The following is an 8560-nucleotide window of genomic DNA, read 5'->3' as shown; positions in this document are numbered from 1 at the left end:
GAAAACTGAGAACCCACACACAAGGCCCACAGGCAGCTATGAAAGATCAGACGTTCAAATATATACAGCTTACAGAATCCCCTGTCTAAATGCCCAGGACACAGTCGTAACGCAGTCCAGGAGAGCTTTGTCCCTTTCAGCAATGAGACCAGGGCCTGGACAGTACCGAGAAATCCGAGGGCTAGGAGCTCAAGGTCATCCACACACACCCCGAAAGCCATTCCCTGGGGCCTCTTCCTGGAGCAGCCACGTGCTCCCCTCAGGGCGGGTCAGCGCTGCGGCAGCGTGGCTCACGCCTCGCTCCCCAGCCTAGTCCGCAGCCCAGGGGTATCCATGGGGACCCGCGTCTTTTAATGGCGAGCTAGTGAGGACAAGGGGTCCGGGTGGCCTGAGGAGCCAGAAACAGAATGGCGGGGAGCAGAGCGACCGCGGGGCACCCCTCATCCCGCCCTCGGATCCCGAACAATCCCGTCGCCGCTCCGCGACCGAGAGGTGGTGGAGGGCGTGGAGAGGGGAAAGGAAGAGCAGCCTCTCTCCGCAGCTCGTCTCCACCCGGCTTGCACCTGCAGTCCTTTCCCCGCCGCCACGCGCGCCCCGCTCCCGCCCGCCCCATCCACAGGCTCTGCAACCTCCTGGCGCCCACGACGGCAATCCGAGGCTGCTGGACAGCACCGAGCAGAGCTACCCCCAAGACCGCTCCGAGCTGCCCTCAAACTGAGGGGAGAACAGGAGGGTCGGCGGGATTCTAACAGCAGCGTGTCATGCACACAAGCGCCTCCCCCATCCACTTCTCCCTTACCCGCCGCAGGCAGATGCTGACACCCTCTGGTGGGATGGCCGCCCCCCCAGCAGCCGTTTATAGCCTGGTCCCGCCCTCTCCGACCCCCAGGGCTCTGCGTCACTTCCTGCCTCACGTATACCTCTGGAAATGGACGGCCCCGCGGCCAGGAGTGCGCACGCACCGGAGTCGGGAGCCCTTGGCTGGAGCGCGGGAGCTGGTGAGGTTGGAGGAAAAAGGCGCCAGACTGCAGGTGCCGGGAGGGGTCGAGGGGGTGGCGCATCGGCTTCCTACTCGCGGCCTCCGCTGTCGCGCGGGCCACAGCCCTGCCTCCCAGAGGCCTCGTTCTAACCTTGATCTATCTTCTGGCCCTGCAGTGCAAGGTCAAGTGCTGTTAGCGTTTATTCCTAAATGCTAAGTACTTAACTGAAGTAATATTTGAAAGCGTATGTCGTTCAGGGAATATTAAGTAGTCACTAATGCCATTTTGTGAATATATGTTTTACAACTTCAGAAATATTAAGGATAAGCAAAAAGGGAAAAGAATTAAAGGCAGGGGGTGAGGGCTGAAAAAAAATTAAAAGCAAAATGTAACTGTATTCCACAGGAAACTATATTCAGCATCCTGTAATAAACTCTAAAGGAAAATAAGAAGAAAAAATAGGAGTTCCTGTCCTGGCGCAGCGGAAACGAATCCGACTAGGAACCATGCCGGTTGGATCCCTGGCCTCGCTCAGTGGGTTAAGGATCCGGTGTTGCCGTGTGCTGTGCTGTAGGTCGCACAGGCGGCTCGGATCCCGCGTTGCTGTGGCTGTGGTGTAGGCCGGCGGCTGTAACTCCGATTAGAACTTCCGTATGCCGCAGTGCGGCCCTAAAAAAAGCAAAACAAACATAAAAGTATAGATCTGTACATATATGTGTATAACCGAATCACTTTGCTGTATACCTGAAACTAACACAATATTGTAAATCAACTATAATTTTTTTTGAAAAAGCAAAATACAAATTTGTATTTAGGATGTGTAAAAGCTGCTTATGAATCGCAAGGACTGGCACTGAGATTTGCAGGATGTTTTAATGCATGAAGAAATGGAAAGGAAAATAGAAACAAGCGATTTATTGGGGTGCGAAATTGCAGAAGTTTCCTGTTCATTGTCATTGTTATTATAATAGGATTGTGCAATGCTTAACAAATAAAATGATATTGTTATCACTTTCTAAACTCTGCAAACGTTCTCACCCTTTCCCTTGGTAACCTACGATCCTGTGAGGGAGATTAGACACGTTTACAAGTAGCCGCGAAGCTGGAATACGACTGGGGCCATAAAATTGTTACAGATAAAGCACTTTCCAAGTCTGAGCCCTGATGGGCAAAGAAGTCCTTTGAAATGCAAATCTGTTTCCTGGTCTCTGGCTTCTGCTGTCCCTCTCAAGGGAAGTACAGTGGGTCTGCACCACCCTTTCCCATGCCCGAGCTCCCTAAAATCTCTCCCCAAGGAGAAACATTTTAAAATCATACAAACAGAAATATCACCACACCTTAGTAGATCTACACAGGAAAAAGTTAAAGCAGTGAAAGGGATGGATTCACTGACAGGGCCAACCTGAAATTCTGACAATAGGCCAGCTGAGTCCCTTCTCTTTCCCGGATTGGTAGGACCTTAAAACAAACAGTGCTAATATCCAAGGGAAAATCTTATAACCACGCGAAGAAAATGGGCTTAGGAGACTGGAGGTCAGGATGCAAAGTATGAAAATCCAAATTAAAAAGTTTAAATTCACTAAAATGACAATAAAGAAGACAATAGAGAGAGAGCATGTCAATTACGTATTTATTTCCTTGCTTTTATTAGTAATAACACTAAGCAAATACATTTCCTTTACTCTCCCTTTCTTCAGGGAGACACTTTACAGGATCTCCTTCTTTGGCAATTTAAGTAGACGGAAATAGATTTGTCTTGCTTTGTTGCAGAATCTATACATACTGAGAGGCAATTTTGCTTTGTCTGGTATTCCATACATATGTTTAAAGCTTTTTTTTTTTTTAATCTGACTTTTGCTGTGTTGTTGCCATTATTATATAGCATTAGCTCCCACTTCTGCAGACTCAGTAATTTGGATGCCTGCAATTAAATAAATTTTTCATAACCTTTATTTGAACTCTCCAGAATAACTAAAATGGTTATTATTCAACTTCCAACAGTCCATAGAGTGTTACATAAGACCTAACTTACAGTGGACCTAAAATTCTTGCCGTTCTTCCAAAAGGTACACAGAAAAAAAATTTTTTTTAAATCATGTATGCTAGAATTTTGCATAAAGAAAAACTGGAGGTTGGAGAGGAGTGTACAATGTGCTTAATGAATTGATTTTTAAAAGCCCTAGAGATCTGGGAAAAGAAGGCAAAGTCTGGCCTCAAGGAACTGGAATTCTCAACTTCCTTGAGTCTGGGTTACCTCAGCTTTTAAATGGGAATAAAAATACTTGGCTCATAGGTTTTCTGTGGCTTTAAGTGAGATAAGACAAGTGCAATCTCCTAAAAACACACAGTACACTGGTACATAGGAGACTCTTGGTTGAATCTGTCTGGGTGGGATAGAGCAGGATCAGGCAGGATAATGACATGGAAGAAGTCTGCAGGGCAGATTTGGGTTGCTGAGGAAGACATGCTAAGGCATGCAGCCAGAGGCCACCAGCTTGCCTGTGGTGTCTATTAAAACCCTGCTCTAGGCAAATACCTTAGGGGAATTCCACCGCAAAATTCTCCCTCTCTCTCTCTCTCTTTTTTTTTTTTTTTCATCTTAAGATGAAACCAGGAGTTTTTCTATTTGGTGAGGGAGGAATAGCAGGAAAAAAACCAGAGAAGCCACTGATATAATGAAAAGAGGCCCAGCCTGGAAGTCAGCCACTGGTCCAGAGCTGTGTCATCAGCTGTGCTGCAGCCCCATGGGTTTAATGGCTTTATGCTTCAGTTTTCCCACTGGCTACGTGGAGAGAACATCCCTTTATTCCCCAGTGAATTAAAAAGTAGGAAAGCTCCTGAAATTACAGGGTTATGCAAAGATAAGTTGCTGCTAGTTCACAGCCTCAGCCAAATGAGTAAATGTGGCTGGAGGGGAAAAAGCCTGGAAACTGGAAAGTTCCAAGCAACTAGCGCTGAAATAATTGCTTCAGAAGAGGAAAGTTGTCTTCAATGGCTGTTGACTGCCCTGATTCCAATACAAATCACTGCTGCTGATAATGGCTTAGAAGAAAAGGTAATCAATCACCATCATTATTATCATTTATTTTGTGTTGAACAAAGGTGTGTAAAGAACTGCGAAAGGAATCTGTATCCCTGAAAAGGCAAAGAGGGTAGCTGGGAGAAACAGAGTTTATATTTAAAGGACAAATAACAAGTGTGCAAGCGTGGAAGAGAAGAAATGGCCCAGATCTGAAGAGGAAGGTAAGACTTGGATGTGCTCACCAAGGCACACTGTAATTTGCCACATCTTGTTCCAAATTGTATGTCTATTAGTTTCTAGTTGATTTTTATGCCTTTTTTTTTAAAACAATCTATTTTGTAGATTGTAAACACACTCTCTCCTCTCTAACTCAGTCACAGGTAGAAGAAGGTACTTTTGCTGCCTACCCCATAAGATCAAAATCAATACACACACCTCTTCTGGGAGATACAGACCAGGAAACTACACACTGGGCAGGGATTATAAACCCAAACCTCCAAGAAGAAGTTAGGAGGGTGGGAGGTTTTTGGCTTTCAGACAAAGGCATTTAGTGCCTTTTCCCTTACATTTTCAAATGTTCATCTGTTTATGATACATATGTATGTTTTATCACAATTTACAAAAATACATTAATTTGCAAACTCAGTCATAGAGGATCTAAAGCCATTTGCTTTTTCTGGGGTCCCTTCTGTGGCCCGAATGCTGGAGTCTCTGGGGTTAGCATTTCCCAAATTTTTGACTGTGCTCCATGGTAAAATGTCCACTTTACAACTCAGTCCACATGTGTGTGTATGTGTAGGTGTGTGTGTGTGCGTATATTCACATGAAACTAGCAAAACTTTTATGAAATGATACCCTTGCTGTGTGCAAAGCAGTCTGGAATTTTCTATGTAATTTTTTTAATGCTGCTTTCAACCTATTAAATTGACTTCTCAGTGGGCTCTGACCTGTGATTAAAAGCCCCCTCCTAATCCACGCTTTTCTCAGAGCATAAGTCCTTCTAGTGAACAGGACAAACGACTTGCTCCAAGTTTAATATCAACTCCCAAACTTTCTCCCTGTTACTTTGCCCAATGTTTCAACTTGCTGCCACCCTGCCCTTCGGCAGATATTGAATGAGGTTTTATGAGTTGGGAGGCAGAGTTTAAAAACATAGATAAAGCCTTTTCAGATGCTTTTCAGTACACCTCTCGGTGCAGCAAGTTAAGGATCTGGCATTGTCAGTAAAGTGGCCCAGGTCACTGCTGTGGCCTTGGGTCTGATCCCTGGCATGGAAACTTCCACGTGCCACATGTGTGGCAAAAAAGTAAAATAAAATAAGATAAAAATGTTTTCAAACATACTATGGTTGATGATGGCAGAACTCTGCCAAGCCACACAGTAAGGCCTTATAGCAACCAGTATAGAAGCCACCCCAACCTACATTCAGCTCTGATCACAGCTCCTATTTGACAAACCGTATCTACTTTTTTTTACTTTGGAATCCTAAGCCCAGGGCAGTCACTTTAGGACCAGAATTGTAAAATAAAAATGTGGAGCTCTGCACACTGCAATAGGATATGTTCCAGAGAATGAAGGTGGACAGTCAGGTCATATATTTGAGGTTGGTATTATTTTCCATTTTATTTTGCATTTTTTCCCTTTAAAATGTACTTGGAAACTTTAAGTTTCCTGTTCTAATACTTCTGACTAAATTATTTTTTGTTTTCCCTGTGCCAAAAGGAAGCTTACACAGGAGAACATGGAAGAAGAGCAATCCAGGTTATCATGGTGGAATTTGCCCCTACTTTATAGCAAGTGGCAAAGATTACTCAGGGTAGGGAAAGCAGAATATATGATTAATTTTTAAATTAATTATAAGAATATTTATGCCAATAAGTACAGCAGTCAAAGTAGGAGTGTTAAGCAGCATATAAGGTCCTATTTAGCCTTATCTGGGCAAAATAGATCTAGTTTCATAATAACGTTTCAATTTTGGAAGTAACTTTAGCACATGTACCATCCATGGCCTGTGACAGCTGTTCAATAAACTTACGTTAAAATCATTTAATAAAATTCCTAGTTCCCGTCCTGGCTCAATGGTTAACAAACCTGATTAGTATCCATGAGGATGCAGGTTCAATCCCTGGCCTTGCTCAGTGGGTTAGGGATCCAGCATTGCCGTGAGCTGTGGTGTAGGTCACAGATGAGGCTCAGATCCTATATTGCTGTGGCTGTGGCTATGGCCAGCAGCTACAGCTCCAATTCGACCCCTAGCCTGAACTTCCATATGCTGCAGTTGCAGCCCTAAAAAGACACACACACACACACATACACACACACAAAATCCTGTATTTTATCCCATCAAGTGGTTATCTAGCTTCTCTTCAACCTTTCCAAGGAGATCAAATTTATCACTTCCCAAACCAGAGTCTTGGATAGTTCAAACCAGTAGAAAGTTTTCACCTATGCTATTCTGAATTCTCTTTTCCTCTACTTTCAATAAATTGGTTATTGTTTGAAGACCGCTCTCATGTCCAAAACTCTACTTTCCTTCAAGCTAAATACCCTAATCCCTTCTAAGGGCTACCACAGGACCCAATTCCACATCTCCCCACCCACTGGTCACTTTTGGAAGCATGGTTCGATCCACCCCAGATGGCCAAACAGAGGAATGGAGCAGGGCCACCACTCCTCTGTTCTAGAGGCTACTGCCTTTACCAATCCCATCTGCCTGCCACCACACTTACTGCCTTGACAGCAACCGCACATTGTCAACTCATGCTGAGCTCTCAGCGGCAGGGTTCAGTTGGAACAGATTGGCCTTTGGAGCAGAGAGACCTGGGTTCAAAATCTGGTTTTGCTGTATACTGGCTAAGTATACTAGAATTCCCTGGATTTCTTTTCCATGGATGTTGTGACATCCACATACTGTTGCAGTCTGATACTTTAAACATAGACCATCTTCCCCAATTTATCACTGGTCTAGTTAGTGAATGATAGGAAAGAATCTATTCTATTTGGCTGGGAACGCCTTGATGTGAGAGCTGAATGACAGACAACAGCTAAGATTTATTGAGCATCTACTGTGTTCTGGGAACAATTGTAATCCCTTTAGAGTATTAGCTCATGTGATCCTCATTACAATCCTTAAGAATTTTATCTCCATTGTCCAGGTGTGGAGACTGGCATTATACAGAGGGAATTTGCCCCAAGTCACCTAGCTAATTAGTGGTAACAACCAGAATTCAAACCTAGGCAATCTACCTTCTGAACCCAGCCCTAAACACCATCACTGCACTGCATCATTACACATCTAACCATGACACAGAATGACTGCATATGTATAAGGCTCTATAGACTTCTCCTCAAGGCGAAATCATTATTAAAGAGGTTCTGGGAGTTCCCTGGTGGTCTAGTAGTTAGGATTCATTGTTTTGACTGCTGTGGCACAGATTCAATCCCTGGTCTAGAAACTCAAATCTCACATCAAGCCACTGCATGCTGCAGCAAAAAAATAAAAAAATTAAATAAATAATAAAATAAAAAAATAATAAAGACGTTCAGAGACCATCCAAGTGGAATTATTTGAGAAGATTTGAATATTTGGGGAGGGTGGATCCACTAATTTTTCATTTCATGTTTAATTTTATTTCAAAATTTGGATTCATATTCATGTTAAGGGGGAAATCTCAAATAATTCTAAAAATAAGACTTTGTGGCATAACTAATGCTCCAGAAATCTAGGTACGTATGTGACAGAGTTGCAGTGCATTTATATCATCCATACAAGACAGCTGACTTATTCTCAGAATGTATGTACCTTTGATAAGTTACTGAATAAAAGAATTAACTATATTATTAACTTTGTATCCAAAATGTCAATGAATCCATTTGGTTTTTCTTATTTCCCTCTTCCTCCTTTTGACATCTGTAGCTTGCAGCTCTCAGTATTATCTGAGTTTCCCTTCTATGGTGTAAATCTGACAAACTAAACAATAATATTCTGGTAAACTCTGTGCCATGTGACCAAATACTGCCTAAATTTTGGTCTTTTTTAAAAGGGCTGAAAAAGAGGCCTTTGAAAGAATATTGGGAAATGCTGGGTAGCTGCTGGTACAAAGGGGAGAAATGAATAAATCTATAAATAGATTAAATGTAAATCCTAACTCAGCAATTCCGGGGTTTGGAAAAATATCAGAAGTTTTGTGGTTTCTTCAGCTTAATATGTATAAGTAGACCAATGTTCACTTGGTTTGGAAAATGATCCTGTTAGAAGTTTTATTTCTCATACATGGAACTGTGGTCAAGGAGGCAACTCTTTGGCGGTTACATCTGAGGGGCTGGCCCGGCTTCCCTGGTTCATCTCACACAGTCTCCCCAGTGGCAGGGAAGCTGTGTCTCAGGTCAAGGTTCCCAGGTGTCAGGCTATTAACATTCAATTCACTGAGCCCCTTCTTAGCCACCTAGCAATTCAGTCACATAGGTACCCTACCTGTTTTATAAACGAATATGTAGGAGTGCCCAGTTTTTAAATTGCACAGTCTGGTTCCAGATCTTTGACTTCCTCTTTTTTTTT

The 8560-nt window shown here is 43.3% G+C and overlaps 1 long non-coding RNA gene across 1 annotated transcript; it reads left to right on the top strand.

The window, feature by feature from the left end:
• The first annotated feature begins 900 nt into the window (after positions 1 to 900).
• Positions 901 to 7846, top strand: LOC100512560 (uncharacterized). The gene is made up of 3 exons (XR_116256.5): positions 901 to 998; positions 1386 to 5032; positions 5756 to 7846. It is a non-coding gene; the product is annotated as an uncharacterized LOC100512560 (long non-coding RNA).
• Positions 7847 to 8560: the final 714 nt, after the last annotated feature.

The sequence above is a fragment of the Sus scrofa genome, chromosome 13 (genome assembly GCF_054392235.1).
Source record: "Sus scrofa isolate SSC_HxYL_T2T_F1_AM1 chromosome 13, Sscrofa_HxYL_maternal_Yorkshire_Landrace_v2.0, whole genome shotgun sequence".
Taxonomy (NCBI): Eukaryota; Metazoa; Chordata; class Mammalia; order Artiodactyla; family Suidae; genus Sus; species Sus scrofa.
Note: the sequence above shows the minus strand (reverse complement) of the source record. Positions and strands in the feature narration are given on the sequence as shown.